The following is a 19,461-nucleotide window of genomic DNA, read 5'->3' on the forward strand; positions in this document are numbered from 1 at the left end:
ATCCCTCTTCTAAATTGCAAATAATGTTGTTGGATCCTAGCCCTAATTTCTCATTTGGGTGTTTAATTGGGGATTCTTATCTAATCAAACTTTGTCTCATTTCCTTTTCAGATGTCTAACTCGAACAACAACAATGCTTCAGGCTCAACCTCATCCGACTCATTCTTACTCATGAACTTGTGTGGGAGGGTGATCTTCGTTGGGACCAATTTTAATGATTGGATCCGGAACATCTAAATGGTTACCCACTACGAGGACAAGGAGTATGTCCTCGAAATGGAGCTGAAGGAGGTGAACGTTAACACTGCTACTCCTGAGGAGATCGTTGCCTTTGAGGCCCACGAGCGAGATGCTACGAAATTCTATTGCATCATGCTCGCAACTATGACTGCAGAACTCCAGAAGTCCTATGAGGACTACTATCCATATGAGATGCACCAGGATTTAATAGACCAATACTACCAAAGTGCCAGGTACGAGAGGTATGAGATCATCACTTCGATGATCATGACCAAGATGAAGGACGGAGACTCTGTCACTGCTCATCTGTAGAAGATGTAGAGATATGTTGACCGCTTGCTGAAGTTAAATGTTAACTTCGATGAAGAGTTGGCAATTGATATCATTCTTCACTCACTGCTACCCCGTTTCAACTAGTTTCATATGGCCTACCACTTGAATAAAGAGGAGGTCATCTTGAGCAAGCTTCAAGGCTTGTTGAGGAGTGCTGAGAGCAACCTCAAGGATAAATCCATTGCATCAACTCCCGCTACAGCTGCCCCCATCTTGGCTATTGGGCAGGGGAATGGTAAGAAGAGGAAGGGTCCTTCAAAGAGCCACCATAAGGGAAAGTACCATGATGGCACCTCGTCTAGTGGAACCAAGGTTGGTCCCGCTGCATCCACCTCCAACCCAAAGGATGCAGAGTTGGTGTTTATGGTCATATACGTGTTTACGGCTGTGTTTACGGTCGTAAACAGGTTTACGGTCGTAAACAAGTTTACGGCCATAAACCCATTTACGACCCATGTTCACCAAGCCCATCTTCTCCAAGTATAAATATAGGTGTAAGGTGTGAGGAGTAGAGATTGATGAACAATAGATAGTGTACGGTAGATAGAAGAACAAGTGTGTGTTGTGTGTGAATCTTCTAAGGGAACTTCATTCTAATCAATTCAAACAAGATTCATATTATTATTCTTCTCCTTCTATTCTATTTGATCTGACTTCATCCGTTTGATGGGGATTCCGCACCATCAAACGGATCTGATTGGTACATAGGCAAATTAGGGACTTACAATTGGTATCAGAGCTTGGTTGTATTAGTCAATTTTGTCAGATTTGGAGCATAATTTGATCTTATTTTCAAAATATTCTTGCGTTTTTGGATAGATCTCTGAAAAATAAGGGGAGTTTGTTCTTCGTGTTTTTCATAAAAAAGGGTTTTGATTGAGTTTTGGAGCTTCAAAGTCGAAAAATCGGTGTTTTTGGTCGTAATCAGCGAGGGGGTGGCAGCCAGCAGCTAGGGTTTCCGAAGAGTTTGCGGCCGGTGTTTGCAGTCCGAGGAGTTAAGGGCCGAGGTTCACGGCCTCGGAGTTTACGGCCTCGCAAGAAGCAGCCTCGCTCAACAGCCTCGTCCTCACATAGCTTCTCGCCTCGCATCAAAAATAAGACGCGCTTTGGAGGTGCTGGGGATCGAACCCGCGACCTCCAGCTCAACATATCAGCGCCTTATCCAACTCAACTAGCCGAATCCTTATTCCTTTCCTTCGAAATTTAAACTATAACCCGTCTTTCTCGCAGCAAGTTTTCCTATTTTGACACTTTTAACCCAAAATTCGATTCCTTTTAATTTTAAATTCCTTTTTCATCCAAAATTATATAAAAAACAATAAAATAATAATAATAATAAATAAATTAAAATTAATAAATAAAATTACATTTTAATTTTTTACTTTTATTTTTTAACTTTTAACCTTAAATTCTGACTTTGACTTCTAAGTTTGATCTTTGACTTTAAACTTTGAGTTTTTCGTTTAACTTTTAAATTTTCAAATTTAGCTTTTCGGTTTGACTTTCAAGTTTGAATTTTTAAAGTTTGACTTTTGAGTTTGACTTTTTAAATTTGACTTTTAAGTTTTATTTTAGCTTCTAGTTGTGCTTTTTAATGGCTTTCAAGGTCTACGAGGGAGTTGAAAACATGAAAGAGAGTCGTCAGGATATGTTAAGACAAAATTTCAACATTTTCGATTATATCCCTGGAGAAACCCTCGAAACTCAGTTGCAGCGATTTACCACACTCACTACTGAGATGAATATAGCTGGGATCTTCTTGTCTAAGTTTGAGATAAACAAAAAGCTACTGAATTCACTTCCGAAATCATGGGATATGAACGTGGCTGTCATCAAGAAGACAAAAGATCTCAATCGTCTTAGTATTGCTGATGTAATTGAAGAGCTTGATGCTTTGAAGTGTAGAAAAACAATGAGTTCTGAAAACATTTCGGTCACTGAAGTTACATGTACTCCAGCTTGTGAAACTACGATTAAATTTCTTTGGAAACAAATTGATTTATTAAAAAGAGAAGTTGAGGACCTGAGATATGAAGGATATCAACTCCAGAAAGGACAGAAACCCCTGAAGGCTGAGTTAGAAGCAAAAACCAAGGACTTTAGGAAACTTCAGGAAGACTATAGTAATAAATGTGAAAATTATGACTACATCAAGAGACCGAATGCTGAGTTACTTACTGAGCTTGATACATTAAAAGGGAAATTTGAAACTGCCAATTTTGATTTTAAAAAGTTTGATGTATCAAGCGAGGTAGTTTCCAATATGATTGACCATTGCCTGCAGTTCAAACAAAACCAACAAAAGGTTTTAGGATATGATAATGTACCTCCTCCTTTTAATCATACATATCAGTATCAACCTTTGTCTAAAGAGGAGATTGCCAACAAACCATTCATGGTTTATGGCAAGCCATCTGGTTTTGTTTCAGGAGGATTTATTAATGTTGAAAATACTAACGTTTCTACTTCCCCTGCAGATCAATCCTTAAATCAATCCAAGCAAGCAGCTGAAGAGAGTGTGTCTGATAGTAAAGTAGCAGAAGATGAGAACAAGGAGAAAACCATTGAACAAACCAACATCTCCTTGAGATCTGAATCTGTTGCTTCGAACTCGGTTGCTTCTAATAAACCTGCCGTTGAGAAATACAGGCCTCCAATTCCAGTGCAACAGAGTGCTTGTTGCAAGTGTGCATGTGGGATCAATAAGAGACAAGGCATGGATACGCCACCAGGGGTAGGAAGAAACAACTTTACAGTGAAGAAAAAGACTTGTTTTCACTGTGGAACACCTGGACACATTGCCAAAAATTGTCCTAATCGCACATACGTTCCCTACTATGCACCAAGGTGGCAGAACGCGCCAAGAGGGAAATTTTTCAAAAGAAACCCCTCAAGGTCACGTTCAGACAATGCCGAATGGAATGCCATGAAGGCCAAGAATTCAACTACCAAGGCCAAGCATCCAACCCACAAGGCAAAGAATCTGAATCCCAAGTGCAAAAAGGAAATGTCGGCCAAGAAGTCCAATCTAAGAGATGATCCAGTGAAACAAAGACCGGTTAGGTCAATGTCATCTCAACGGCCGACATCAAGTTCAAAAGCAAGTACTGAGCCACCCAGAGGACCGTAAAAGAAATGGGTTAAACCCAACTACAAATGGGTTCCAAAGGCTCACTCTCCCAAATCTCCTAATGCTTCTAATATTTCTATATCTTCTGTTTGTGATAAACAGGACATGTCATGGGAGAAAGTACCTTGCGTTGATGACAAAGGTCGACCCAGTTTCAAAATGGATTGGGTTCCAAAGACCAACTAATCCCGCTCTGTGTCGGAGTAGCTATGGAGGCATATTATCAGACTTCGGTTTGCTGGTAGTGGCTGTTGCAGGCACATGATAGGGGACATCTCTCAACCGTACAACATTCAGACTTTTGTTGAGAGTATGTGTCCTTTTGTGGGAAAGGAAGAAAGGATGTGATCACATGGGGTTAGTGCTTAATGACGTAAATAATTTTTGGATCTGTTCTGAGATTACGCGTGCTGTTCTCAGACCTTCTGGATGCAAATTCAATCGGTGACTTACGGTTTGAATTATCTTCTCTATATTCCTGAGTTTTTCTTAAGCCGGTTCGCTTTAAAGACTAATTTTTGTTTTAGGATAGTTTGAATTTGCGCATTTACTTTCGTTTCTCTCTTATGCACAAATTTAGGGGGAGAAATAAAAACAAAACAAAAATTAGAAAATTTTAATTTAAAAAAATCCAAAAACATTAGATAATCAAAAATATGGTGTTAATGGAATGTGCTTGCAGGAGATGTTTTGGGAAGTGATATAATCATGTGATAACAGGCAATCTGAATTTGTGTAAGGGACTGAATCTTAATTGTCTAGGCTTTGTGTTCGATGTGCTGGTAGGCACGAAAGATTTTAAATGGACTTGACTAGGAGGAGTTAAAACTTAATAAATTCAAGGACTTGACAAACATTGACCTAGTTAGATCCGTTTAGCCTGACAATACGACACTCGGATAGGTTGAGCAGGGAGATATACATGAGAATCTACCGGTCACACTAATGAACCCGTATCTAGAACTGTGGATTCACTTTTCCTCGATGTGCGGATTCTGTCCTTAATTCCGGTTGGATGGGGTGACTGGGGAATTCCGATAAACTAGGTCTGTAGAAGGTTATTTTCTTTCTTTCTATCTGTTAGTCATATGTTGCCTCCTTTGCGTGATCGAGAGATCTGACCTGGAATGTAACATATGCAATTCTATTTCTCTGCATCTTCTCTCTATGCAATTCTTTCTATCTGTTAGCCATATACTGTCTCCTCTGTGTGACTCAAAATCCGATCTGGTACACAATATATGCACCATCCTCTTCTCAATCCCTCTAAAACTTCAGTTAGTCATATGTTTCATCCTTTGCGTGATTGGAAGAGATCCGACCTGGATGTACAACATATGCATTCTAAATCTATCTTCTCTCTTAAGAATTGTCTGCTCACCCGGTGTAAGGAGTATTCTGGAAGTCCTTGATGGATGGAGCATATCAGGAAGCGGTAAACACGTTCTAGTACAATTAAAATTGAGCACATACAGTTTGTCTGTAGATCTCGCTGCTCAATTTAGGTGGACAACAATATCTTTGGTCGTCGTCAGCTGAATGGTCCTTAAGGAATATTATTTAGGAACTTAGGATCACATTGTCTTGTCACTTATAGTATGTCCTAATTTTGTCACAATCTCTCGTGTTTAAGTGGACCACAATACCGACGATTGACCAGATCTATTTTTGAAGGGAGAGGTACTGATAAACGGATAAAGGCTGTCTAAAAAACTTTGATCCCAAATCACTCTTAAAGTTAGCTATTATTTTCTTAAGTTTTTTCATAGTTTCTTCTAATTTAAATATTAGGGGAGAATTAAAAATTCTAAAAAAACCAAACAAAAATAAAAAATAATAAAAAAAAAAAATCCAAAAATATTTTTGTTTATGTGCTAAGTTTTCTTTTAGTTTTGTTTTGTCTTGAAAAGGGATTTCAGGTATAGATAAGACTCATGAAGTTTGTGTCGAAGATTTCTGAGCCAAGGCTTCATCCGTGATCATCAAAGAATTCTCATTCGAAGGAGCAAGAAATGAAGATTATTCTTTCAACATTCAATCCTTCAACCCCAGAAGAAAGGTCAAGCTGACTTGAAGATTATGTGACAGATTGCATTGAAGCCTCCTTAATTAGTCTGCTGCTATCTTTGTACCTGCTGAAGTGATCTAGAAGTTTAGTTCTCTCTGATGTTATCTTTGAAGATTCTCAAGCTGAAAGCGCTATCTTTCAAGAATCAGTACGTCAAGCCTCCTCACCCAATGTGCGTTCAATGCCAAAATTTTGATGAAAAGCCCAACTGCTCAAGATGAAGTCATTCATTGAAGATAAATGTTGAAGCCAAGCTCTCGATATAGATTAACAATAAAAGCTAGCTACTTTTTAGGGGGAGATTGTTGGGTCAAAAATATGGTTTATACTTTACTTATCTAGAAAAATGTATTTTTGTGTCTTGGACCGTAAACAACTTGGTGTTTATGGCTGTATACGTGTTTACGGCTGTAAACCCATTTACAGCCCATGTTCACCAAGCCCATCTTCTCCAAGTATAAATATAGGTGTAAGGTGTGAGGAGTAGAGATTGATGAACAATAGATAGTGTACGGTAGATAGAAGAACAAGTGTGTGTTATGTGTGAATCTTGTAAGGGAACTTCATTCTAATCAATTCAAACAAGATTCATATTATTCTTCTTCTCCTTCTATTCTATTTGATCTGACTTCATCCGTTTGATTGGGATTCCGCACCATCAAACGGATCTGATTGGTACACAGGCAAATTAGGGACTTACAAGAGTGCTACTACTGCCATGAGAAGGGGCATTGGAAACGAAGCTGCCCGAAATATCTGCAAGATATCAAGGATGGAAAGATCAAGCCGTCCTTCGCAGGTATTTATACTATTCAATCTAATAACTCATCGCATGCTATTTCTTGGGTTCTTGATACAAAATGTGGTTTTCACATTTGTTCTGATTTGCAGGGCCTAAGAAGACATAAGGATGTGGAGCATGGGAAGATAAACTTGATCATGAGGAACATAAGATCGTCGCCTGCCACCAAGATTGGAGTTTACTCTTTAGTGCTTAGTAGTGGGTTAGGACTAGAGTTGAATAATTGTTGCTATTCGCTAGAAATGGCAAGATACGTCATTTCTTTTCATGGTTTGTATAGACAAGGATTTAGATTTTCATTTGATAATGAAAAAGGTTCTATTAATGCTTTTCTTAATGGTGTTTTCTATTTTGAAGCATTGCCTTGTAATGGAATATATGAAATTGTGACGGTTGTAGACAACTTAGGAAATGATGTGTTGCATACGATTCTTCCAATAGTTTGGACAAAGCATGCTTGTGGCATTGTCGTCTTGGACATGTCAACAAGAAGCGCATAGCCCAACTGCAAAAGGATGGAGTGTTAGAGTCATTCGAACTTTGGGGCGATGACGTGTGTGAGTCTTGTTTACTTAGAAAGATGACCAAGTCACCCTTCACTGGTACTTGTGAAAGGGGTGAGGGTTTATTGGATCTCATACACACCGATGTGTGTGGGCCCTTTAGATCCACCACAAGGGATGCAAGTCGCTTCTATGTGACTTTCATCGATGATTATAGCAGATACGGGTATATCTACTTAATCAAGCACAAGTCAGAAACCTTTGAAAATTTCAAAGAGTTTAAGCAGGAAGTGGAGAATCAACTGGGCAGGAAAATCAAGATGCTTCGATCCAATCGAGGTGGAGAGTACCTTAGTCTTGAATTCCACGACTACCTCAAGGAACGTGGAATCGTTTTGCAATTGATGCCACCTAGGACACCGCAATTGAATGGTGTGGCTAAAAGGCATAATCTAACCTTGCTAGACATGGTTCGTTCCATGATGAGTTGTGCTTCGCTACCTATCTCATTATGGGGGGTATGCCTTAGAGACTACTGCCCATATCCTTAAGCTAGTCCCTACAAAGAAGGTTGCCAAAACACCTCACGAGATGTGGACAGGGAAAGCTCCCTCGTTGGTACATACCAAGGTTTGGGGTTGCAAGGCTTTCATAAGACGAGAGACTCATGACAAGCTCGAGCCTCATAGTGAGCGGTGTATTTTCATCGGCTATCTGCAGATGTCCTTGGATATCTCTTCTATAGAACAAGTGACAATGTTGTCTTCGTTGCGAGGAGAGGGGTTTTCTAAGAGCGAGAACTCATAAGCCAAGGGGATAGTAGGAGGAAAATCGATCTTGAAGAGCTTCAAGAATCGAACGATAAAGGAACCTAAAACACTGGCGCTTAACATGAGGAGGAAACTCCTGTTGAACCGATTGATGAATCCTTACCTCTTAGACGTTCCAGTAGAGTTAATGTTCCGCCTGTGTTGTATGGTTTTCATATAACAAGTGAGGGTGATATGTTTATTAGTGAGTGAACTAATAAATTTGGATGAACTTAACAGCTACAAGGAGACCGTGGTAGACCTGAAGTCTGCGAAATGGAAAGAGGCTATGGACAGCAAAATTCAGTCCATGTATGACAACCAAGTTTGGAATTTGGTTGACAATGTGCCAGGTCGTAAGACGGTCGAGTGCAAGTGGATCTTCAAGAAGAAGACTGACATGGATGTGAAGGTACACATTTATAAGGCGCGATTAGTTGTGAAGGGCTTTACTCAAACTCCTGGAGTTGACTATGATGAGACCTTCTCACTAGTTGTGATTATAAAGTCTATTAGGTTTATGCTAGCCATAGATGTGTTTCATGATTATGAAATATGGCAGATGGACGTCAAAACCGCTTTCCTTAATGGGAAGTTGGTTGAGAATTTTTACATGAGTCATCTAGAGGGTTTTTTCGATGCGAAGCATCCTAATAGAGTGTGCGAGCTTGAGAAATCCATTTATGGATTGAAACAAGCGTCTCGCAGATGGAATCTTTGTTTCGATGAGAAAGTCAAAGAGTTTGGTTTTCTACGAAGCGAGGATGAGTCATGTGTATATGTCAAAGCCAGTAGGAGTATAGTTAGCTTCCTTGTATTGTATGTCGATGACATACTACTCATAAGAAACGACATCCCGACCATGCAGGAGGTTAAGTCCTTGCTTGGGAAGTGTTTCGTTATGAAAGACCTCGGAGAGGCTGCCTATATTTTGGGAATAAGGATAGTGAGAAACAGGAGTAAAAGACTAATAGGACTTAGTCAGAATACTTACTTGGAAAGGTAATAAAGCGTTTTAGTATGGAGAATTCCAATAAAGGGGAGTTACCGATCCAAAGTAATGCCAAGTTGAGTAAGTCTCACAGCCCGAGTACCGAAGTCGAGATATCAGAGATGAGTCGAATACCTTACGCTTCCGCAGTTGGCTCGATCATGTATACTATGACTTGTACTCGCCCTGATGTGGCCTTTGCTTTGAGCATGGTCAGCAGATATCGAGGGAACCCTGGTAGAGCACATTGGACCGCAGTCAAGAATATTCTTAAGTACCTTCGGAGGACCAATGAATGGTTTCTAGTCCTCGGTGGGAGTGATGACTTAAGGGTGAAAGGGTATAGTGACGTTAGTTTTCCGACCGACCAGGACAACTACGGTTCTCATTCGGGCTGGGTCTTTACCCTAAATAGAGAAGCAGTGATTTGGAAAAGTTCCAAGCAAGATATCGTAGCTGATTCAACGTGCGAATCAAAGTATATACCGGCGAGCGAAGCGTTAAAGGAGGCGAGATGGTTGAAGAACTTCATCAGATACCTTGGCGTTGTGCCATCCATAAATGAGCCTATGGAGATTTTCTGCGATAATTAAGGAGTGGTTGCCTTGACCAAGGAACCGAGGGATCATGGCAGATCCCGACATATCGACAGGAAATATCACTTTATTAGACATCGGGTGGAAGAGAGCCTTCTCGTAGTGATGGGACTGAGTAGGGTTAAGCACTTGCAGCACGCTAAGAGCATTGGGCTGAAGGATAATATTAGTTTAGATTAGATAGCTTCGAAACATGTAATAGATAAACTGTAATTAACATATGATGATTAAATAAAGGTGTATTATTTATGAGTAAATTTACTTTCTTGTGTTAATTATTTACCTATTGTTTCACTTTGCATGTTTTAACTTCATGAATAATAAGATTATTTGAACGGTCCACAGTCACTCATACTTTGGAAGTAGGTAGGAAAGAAGATTGTCATGAATTGGTTTGTAGACTGTCTAAAGTGTATTAGACATAGCAAAATTTTGTTGCAACGTTCATGAGTGTTTATGAATAAGATTTGAGCATTGGATTAAACATATGCTTGCTGGTATCACTTCATGGAATTTATCACGAGTGATCACAAGACGATAATATCATATAGTCTTTAAACCTAGATATATGGTTTATTGTTTGCAAGTTGGTTGTGCATTGATAATGCGTAAACACATCAGTAACTTGATGTTATAAAACACATTGTTGTGCATGATTTGATGAGTGAATGGTAAATGCATATAAGTCAAAGTTTATATGTTCCTTTTATCCTAAGAGGGTAAAAGCGATATTTGGGCCCCTCGATGATTTGGTTTGACTTATGTGTCGGGCCCGGTTAGGACTGAATTGATGTGTTCAATTAAGTTCTATGTCAGACAGATCAGAGATCGAGAAACATACTGCTAGACAATAAGTATGACTATGTTCCATGTGATTTTCCACACGATATCTAGAACCGAGGACTATACGATCTCTTATCTAAAGGACAGGTTACTGATAAGATCAGAGTTCGACAACGTCTTTGAAAGCTACGATTGCTAATCGGATCTTGAAGTCATACTTGCATTTATAGTTACTAGACTTATCCAAGTGGGATACTGTTGGATTAGTGTCTAAGTCCATAACTATATTTGGTATGTACTTAACCCGGTTGTGCATGGTCCTTTTGGGTTGGCTTCACCAAAGTAACTTGACAGAATGATTTATGGAGAGAGAGGATATTATGGTTTATTAATATATTATATGAATAATATATTAAAAGAGAAATCATATTAGTTAGTTAATATTAATCCAGAATTAATTAGGAAATTAATTATGTGATTAAAAGAGATTAATTAAATAAAGGGGACTAGAATATCCAATTATAAGATAATTGGATTTGGGATGTGGATCCTTATGGAAATGAGGGGGACGAAGTTAGAGTGGAAGCCTACTATGATTTCATCCAAGGGCCCTATTCCAAAATGTTCCTTGGACTGCTTAAGGCCTAAGCTATCTAATTAGGGTTTTGACTGAAACCTTAGCAGCTCAGCTATTTAAGGACCCCTAGCGCTACAGATTTTGGTTACCAGAAGAAACCCTAGAGTTCCTATAGCCGAAATTGTGCCTCCTCCCCCTCTCTCTAGATCATCTTCTTTCCTTGGTGTTTGTGAGCCATTAGAGGTATTACAATTGTGATACTAAGCTCTTGAAGATTGAAGATTCTTGCTACTATCAAAAGGTAATCATCTAAACTTGTATTAGTTGTATATTTTGATTTTTATAGTATGCTAGATTAGGGTTTGCAAGCTTTGGATAACTTTCATGTACAATAGAGAAACCTAGATCTTTATGTGACTATTAACCTTGATTAGGGCCTTAGTTTAATGGTATGAATCAACAAGATTCTCTTTAGTTGACTATGATGTCCTCACATATGTGAAGGTACTTACGGAGTATTTACCATGTGATCTTATTTGACTTGGTATCCAAACACGAGGTAAAGTCACCTTATAGTCACAAGAAACTTCAAGAGAACCATCAATTATTGAATACAACACTTGGATCACTATTGAACTTCTTTTAGTAAAATAGTTTGTCTTTGCAATCGAACTTATTGCAATATGGATCTGTGTGGACCGTCTTTTGTTAAAAGCTTACATCACAAGAAGTACATTCTTGTGATTGTTAACGACTACAAGATTCACTTGGGTTTTCTTTTTTAGATTTAAGTCGGATACAGCTTCTGGGCTACCCATCCGAAGAGTTCATAGTGACAATAGATCTGAGTTCACTAATGCCACAATTGAAAAGTTCCTAATTAACAAAGGCATTGAACACAACCTTTCTGTTCCCCACTCTCCAAAATAAAATGGTATCGTTGAAAAAAGAAATCGACTCTATTTGAAGCGGCTCGGTTAATGTTAAATTTTGCCAATCTAGCTCTTAATATTTGAGCTGAAGTAGTCTCCATGACTTGTTTTACTCAAAATCAAAGCATCATCAACCGATGCCTCAACATGACACCATATGAAGCCATTTAATGGTCGGAACCCTAGTATCTCATTCTTACACATCTTTGGATACATATGTTTCATCATAAACAAACATGATCAACTCACCAAGTTTCAACCTTGTTCTCACAAGATGATGCAAGAAATAAGGTAGAGATATTTGATTGCATTTTGTTAAAAGTATGAAGTTTTTGATGGTTCTATACCTAATATTAGGTACATAACAATCATATATTCTCTAAGCTTATGTTTACTATTATATAAAGTATTTTAGATGTTTCTTGAAATTTAAGCTTGCTATCTAAACAACACGCACCTAAATATATTACTGTATTAGCCAGTTGTATATGTTCAAACGTGTCTTAATGGATTTATTATCAATTTTCAATTTTGACTTCTTCCAGCTATTTACGGGTTCAACGGTTAATTGATTCAGGAATACAACTGGAGGATATACTTTGGAATAACCGACTTCTCAAAATTCTTCATTCAAAACTTTAAGAGATTGATTGTGAGAGGATTCCCCATTCCCCTTATTCCAGATCAGACGCTTGACATTTGATTGTAGGTAATGTCATGTTGATTTCTTTTGTTCTTATTCGTTTTGTTGTCAATTAACCATTATTGATGTAATTTGGAAGAAGGAAGATATTCTTTTACCAAAAATAATTCATTTTTATTAATTTTAGATTGAAATCCACCACCCATGTAGGGAAATCAATATTACTAAGCCTTGAAATTGTTGATTGCTTGGATTTTATGTTAAGATGTTGTTTGGTTTATAAAGGTAAACTAAACATACAAACTGTTTGTTTAAGTATGTGTGTGAATTTTTTTTTCATTTGTTCTTTCTCTATTGCAATCCTTTGCTATACTATATTTAACTTATTATTCTTGTGTTCTATATTTTAATTAGTTAATGCCTATGTTATTGGACCAGGTTTGTCTGTGATTCCAATTATCCTGGGTTAGTAACATATGCATACTTGTGAATTCGTGGATTTAATTTAGATTGTCTTTTGTTCCTGAATCAATAGATTATAATGATGATTTTACAATGTCTCATACAATTTAAAACAGTTGGTTGATAAAAAGAATTACAAGAATTGTTAATTCACCCTACCATGGAGTTGAAGAAGAGATGCTTTGAGGTGAAACTGAGGATTCTAATAGTGTGTTTAACTAGATAAAAAAAAATTGGAAATGAGATCCTATATTGAACACATAAAAGAAAGTGGAATGCTATAAACTATACGTATTCTTTCCATTTTGCTTTATAATGTGATTCTTATATTTTTTTAACACTTTTTGAAAAATGCAGAAAACAAGATTATTATTGTCAGATATTGTAGTTGTTGGTGAATGTGTGTTTATCAAGTTGCTCAGACAATTTTCTCAAACTAGAAAAAATATGCCAAAATACCACATACATCCTCTAAAAGTTGTTTGCATGTAAACCCCAATCCCCCTAACTTATATTTTTCATTTTTTTGCCAATATGTTAAAATGTTAGCGCCAAATGAAAGAAATAGCAAAGTAAATTCATTTTTTGTGTCTGTATCTATATGTGTGAGACCTGATATTTATGTGAGTGTGATCTGATTTAGGTAGGGATTTCGAATGTGTTGTTTCAGCTTATAGTCCTATAGACACGATGCACAACGTGGAAGATAAGAGAGCATGTTTAAATTATTTCAATTTTTTATAAACAAATTCAAATTTTATATAATTTGTAATAGAGATATACAATTTGTCCCATAGAGTTATCAAGAATCATAAATGCCAGTTGAACCATGTAAATCATTGTGTTTGTTTTGTATGTTTTCTTTTATTTAAATTTTGAAATTCACATCCTCAATTGATTGATGTTCATATATTTTGTTCTTAATTGATGTAGTGTTTTGGTCAAATTTCTTATTAGTTCTTTTATAATGTAGTGCTTCTTCATATAAATTCAATAATAAAATATCTATTTATTAATATTACGGTAGATGCAAGCATATTAACAATACAAGTTTCGGTTAGTTTATAGTTGTCATTTTCTTCTCTTTTTATTTCTATTTTCATTTTACATATTTTTTTTTTAGAATTTTTGTAAATATCTATGTACATGGTTATGCATGTTTGTGCATATGTGGGATAATAACAAGTACCCACAATAACAAGTGTAACAAGTGAGAGGTGGTATCAAATTCTATATGGGTGTGTATATTTCTGGTCTACCAATTTTTATAATTAACAAAAACAACTATAAATCTCAAATTTAAACCAAAACAATAAACTTTTATATGTTACATGACCTATCTTTTTCTAACACACTAAACCCTAATAAATTGTTCAATTTCATATCAAACCATATTTAAATTCGCTTTTTGGTTTGGTCTGTGACCAAACCGAATTATAACTTTGGTTTTTGATTCGAGTTTTGATCTCATAAAATTTATATCAGAACGAAGATGAAAACCGAGTTTCATAATAATTAGTTAAAAACTATATTTTATATTTTCTATATATTTTTTTTAAATAAGAATAATAATAATGTAAGATATTTTAGCCCTTCTATAGTCTTAGCAATTTAGGACTCACCTTTCATGACTCATGACCCTCACTCTATTAATCCCTTACGAAATTCTGATCATCGTCGATACCTCCTTCGTCATTCCCGCTAATTCAAGTTTCACCACTCATGCTGTCATGCAATTGACGTTCTGCAAGAACGCTGCAAAGCTATAAACAACGGTACCATAGATAGTCTTAGCTCACCACATTAATGAAAATTGGAACTTTATAATTTATGTTTGGAAAATTGCAACACTAAATTTTTAAGATAATACTTGGTTTGGTCGGTTTCCAAACCAAACTAACCCGAATTAGAATTCAGTTTTCGGTTTGGTCTAGACGAATTTGACTTCGATTTGGTTCGGTCTTTGCTAGATTTTGATTTTTATCAAAAACTGAATTATGCTCATTAATTCTCTTTGGCTCTTTTGAAATTCATTGTTTTATGATTCAAAACTGAATCTTAAACAAAATATAAACATACGGTTTGCCACACCCTTCCCATTGGAAAAACACAACAAAGTCGTGTTGTCATTATTGTTTATTTCTATCGCTCTCGGTTTTTAATATGTTGAACCCCAAAACCATTTATTTTGATAATATACTCTACCCCCAAACCATCATCTTATCGATTCTTTATATGTTCCCACCTTCGTCTGAAAAATTTACATTCTCATTTCTATTTCAACAACCCATGAAAACACACCTAAAATCAAGAATACCCCTCCTAATAGAAAATAAAAAAACGTAGTTGTATTTGTTGCACGACCCCTCCGAAGAATTTAATCGAGTAGTAGTTTACGACTTAAACATTGTATATCAGGAATATAAACTGTTTCCATATAAAACTAATCGGTAAAGAAAATGATTCACTGAAATAAATTATTTGACAATTGTTGAAAGGAAAATAATCACAAATAACAAAAAAACATATTATTTTTCAAAACAAAATTATTCAACGGAATACTATTCGCCAGTCGAAGAATGGGAACTAATATTTGAAAGAAGTTAATCTTCTTTGTCACATCGCTTTGCTGCTATTCGTTGTTACAAAACCAAACAATAACAACATTTGTCACAAAACCGACCGATAACAGAATGAATGTTCCTAGAAATATAACATGTTTCTAGATTGAAGTAATTGCCAAAAGAAAATTATTCACCTCCGCCGCTTTGCACGGGCACACCATTAGTGTGTGTGTATATATATATATATATATATATATATATATATATATATATATATATATATATATATATATATATATATATATATATATGGGTCCGGTTCCGGTGATGACTCTTTTTTCGATGAGGGATCGTGAGGACATCTTAAAGAATTGAAAAAAAATACAAACCATAAAATCGAGCATAGTATTATAATAGAGAGAAAAAAAATTGACATTATTTTATCATTAAAATTGAATCATGGATCATAAAAAGTGAATCATAGATCATAAAAATGATCAATGCTTCAATTTAATGATCCAAAAAAAATTTTCAATTTTTTTCTTTCCGATATATACTATGCTCGATTTTATGATTTGTATTTTTTTTATTTATTTTTTATTTTTTTATGGTGTCCTTACGAGTCCTCACTCGATCTTATCATATATATATATATATATATATATATATATATATATATATATATATATATATATATATATATATATATATATATATATATATATATATAAAACTAAAATTTAAACAATTTAAATTTATGCGCACATTAATTCAAATTAAACATGCAAGGACACATTATTAAAATATAATAGAAACTTAATATTTAAATTGATAATATCTATTATAAACAATATTTCAATAAAAATGGTATATCCAAAATTTGAAAATCTCTTCACGTTTGGTTTATTGCACGATAAGTTAGAGATGTTGTTAAGAAAGTTAGGGTTTCCAAAATGTAACACCTTTTTTCCAAGACGGACCAGTCGAGAACATAGATGGATCAAATGTAAGATTTTTGGGAAAAACCTTGTGCCATGACATAGTGAATGGAGTACCAGGATGTGGAATGCTAACTGCATGGAACGCACATCAGATGGCCACCATGACATGGCAAAAGGAATGCCACGACGTGGTAGCCGCTGCAGCCGAAGCCCATCATTTTAGGGTTTCTTCCATATTTAATCACCTAAAATCAAGGATTAGGGCATCCTCTTCAGCCTCCAACCATTAAACATGAAAACCTAGCGTCCATGGATGATTAAGAGCTTGTTTTCTTGATTGAAGACCTTGTTCGTAGTTTTTGGTGAAACTTGGGGAAGAAGGAAGATCATTTTGCTGCAAAAGAGCAAGAAACCCGCTTAGATCCATCATCTTCTTCAAATTTCTGAGTTATTGGAGGTATAAAGATCACATCTTTACCTTTGTTCTTCTTGAAGCAAGTTTAAGTTCATTTTGTATGATTTTAGTCCCTTCCATGGATGCTCTTGGAGTTTGAGGAACTCTAGAGCCTGTTATTGATTTCTAAGGTCAATAGGCTTATGGTGAATAAGAAAAAGTGTCATGTTTGGAGACCTTATGTCCATGCTCAAGTTTTGGTCATATTAAGGACTTAGTGGACTAAGTGTTTTGAACTTGCCTTGTGAGATACCTGTTTTCAAATATTACATTTTTGACCCTTGAAATGAGTTTTGTTTGCAAAATGGCCCGTAATGGCATTGTCATAATTTTTGGACAAATCAGACTACGCTGGGCGTACTAGCATGGTACGCAGGGGGTAAGGCTTTTAGTGAAATGACGACGTTTTGGGAGTACGTTGGGCGTACATTGCGTATGATGGGCGTACTCGATCCGGGAGAAAACCCTAATTTTGAGGGTTTAGACCCTATTTATTGATCCTTAAATTGCATTTCTTCACCCCATTCCCATCTTCCATCCTTAGAAACGTCTCCTCTTGCAAATCCTAGCCCCATTGTTGCACTTTGAAGTTTGAGTGTGTGTTTTGTGTGTTCCAAAGGAAGAAGAAGGTAGTGGCGAAGCTTGGAAGCTAGAAGGAAGCTTGGATCTAGAAGTTTTGCATCCTTCTTTATCTCCTGAAGGTAAAAAGTTCCCACCTTGATGAATGAGTTGATATATCTTGCTTACATGAAGAAAATATGAGCTTTTGTCCCAAATATGGCCTTTCTTGTTTATGACATGTTATGGAACGTTTGGGTTGTCCTTTTGGATCCATGTCGTGAGCCACAAAAAATATGACCTTGGCCCCTGAGATTCCTTCATGCAAGCCATTAAGAGCTTTAGTGGTTAAGACAAGTTAGGGTTTAATTGTTGGGCTTGATCTAAACATGTAGAACCATAAATTTGGAAACTTTATGGACTGGGATACCATTTGGGGATAATACTAAACGTTAGATGTAGTGTCTTGAGGAATTAAGCCCTAGAAATGAAGATATTAAGCCATTGCATACGTTGGGCATAACTGTAGTTCGCCGAACGTATGGCTAAGGGCAGCTCGATCTGGATCGCAAGTACGTGGGGAGTACGAGCCGAGTACGCGGGGCGTACTTGATCTGGGTTGACATTTCTTCATTTTCACTTTGACCAAGGTTGACCAAGTTTGTCTTTAGGTCAAACTTGAGCATTTTTTATTGAGGGTTTACATTTTATTCATTCTGATATAAGTGGATCGGTGGGAACAATCCAACTAGCAAGGATCGTATCATGGTGTTCTCAAGTTTCATCATTCAAGTGAGTTTCGTCTCATTGTACCGTGGGTCGAAGGCACCAATGTCGACCCACTAGTTTTCGGTTATTTGTTAGTAGAGGGTGCCTTAGGGATTTTATATAGTAAAGTAGGATAGACTGAGGACTCTTGATCTAGAGTAGGATCACTTGTTTGGGTGTCTATTTCACCTCTGATTATATACAGTCATGCATTTCTTGGGTTATTGCTACTTAGTATGTCACTATGCTGTAGTGATCTATTAGATCTGTATTCTGGTATCGATTATGTTGTTATGTTGTAGTGATATGCTAGATCTTTATCTTGGTGTCAAGTATGTTGTTATGTTGTAGTGATCTGTTAGATCGATATCTTGGTATATAGGATCTTGATATGCTATAGTGCACTATTGGATCTGTATGTTATCTGTACTTACTAGTTAGCATATAGTAGAGTGCCTTAGGGATTGTCTGTGGCCATGTAGGATAGCTTGAGAACTCTCGGTCTAAGCTTTCTTGCATGTTCCTTGTTTGGTTGTGTCTCTATAGTAGGATCATCTGTTCGGGTGGCTATCTCACCTCTGGCTACTTATGGTTACACATTTCATGGAGTTTAGCTAGTAGTGGGACTGTGTGCTGTGAGAGGACTAGTAAACAGAAGTGAGCTTTATGATTGTTGTATGTCTGTATTATGTGCCTGCTTGATCCTTATTTGTTTTGTTTATATGTCCAAATATGGTGGTTGAGGGTTGTGGCAGTCCTACTTTGTGATGTAGACCAAGATACCCGATGCGGGCCGGCTATAAGTCGAAGGCACGGAGGCTCTGGTAAAGCGGTTGGGTTGAGGCAGTAGGCCAACAAACCATGGGTATTCCATCCTGATGGCTAAGTGGACCCGATGTATGCTTGTATGTTTATCGTATAGGGTATTTTAGGAGAAACTCACCAAGATTTATGCTTACTCAGTTGTTTATGGTTTCAGGTATAATCGATGATTACAGGAAGGTGAAGGCAGGACTGTACACACTCATCAGCAACATTGAGGATTCCGAGTTTTCTATGATACTCTAATTTCTAATAAATGTAATGTGGAATAAACAGTTTTCTTCATAATGGATTTATAAATTGGGAAGTTTTACCTTAGTAAATGTGAAAAAATTTGGTTGTAAAAATGGGACGTTACAAGTTGGTATCAGAGCCAGGTTTCGATCATGGAACCTGTGGGCTCCCTGCTACTCGTCTTGCTCCCGCGTATCCACTAACATCGGAACCAATAAATTATTAATTATCATTCGAAAACCCTCAAGTTT

Source organism: Lactuca sativa, chromosome 3 (assembly GCF_002870075.4).
Source record: "Lactuca sativa cultivar Salinas chromosome 3, Lsat_Salinas_v11, whole genome shotgun sequence".
Lineage (NCBI taxonomy): Eukaryota > Viridiplantae > Streptophyta > Magnoliopsida > Asterales > Asteraceae > Lactuca > Lactuca sativa.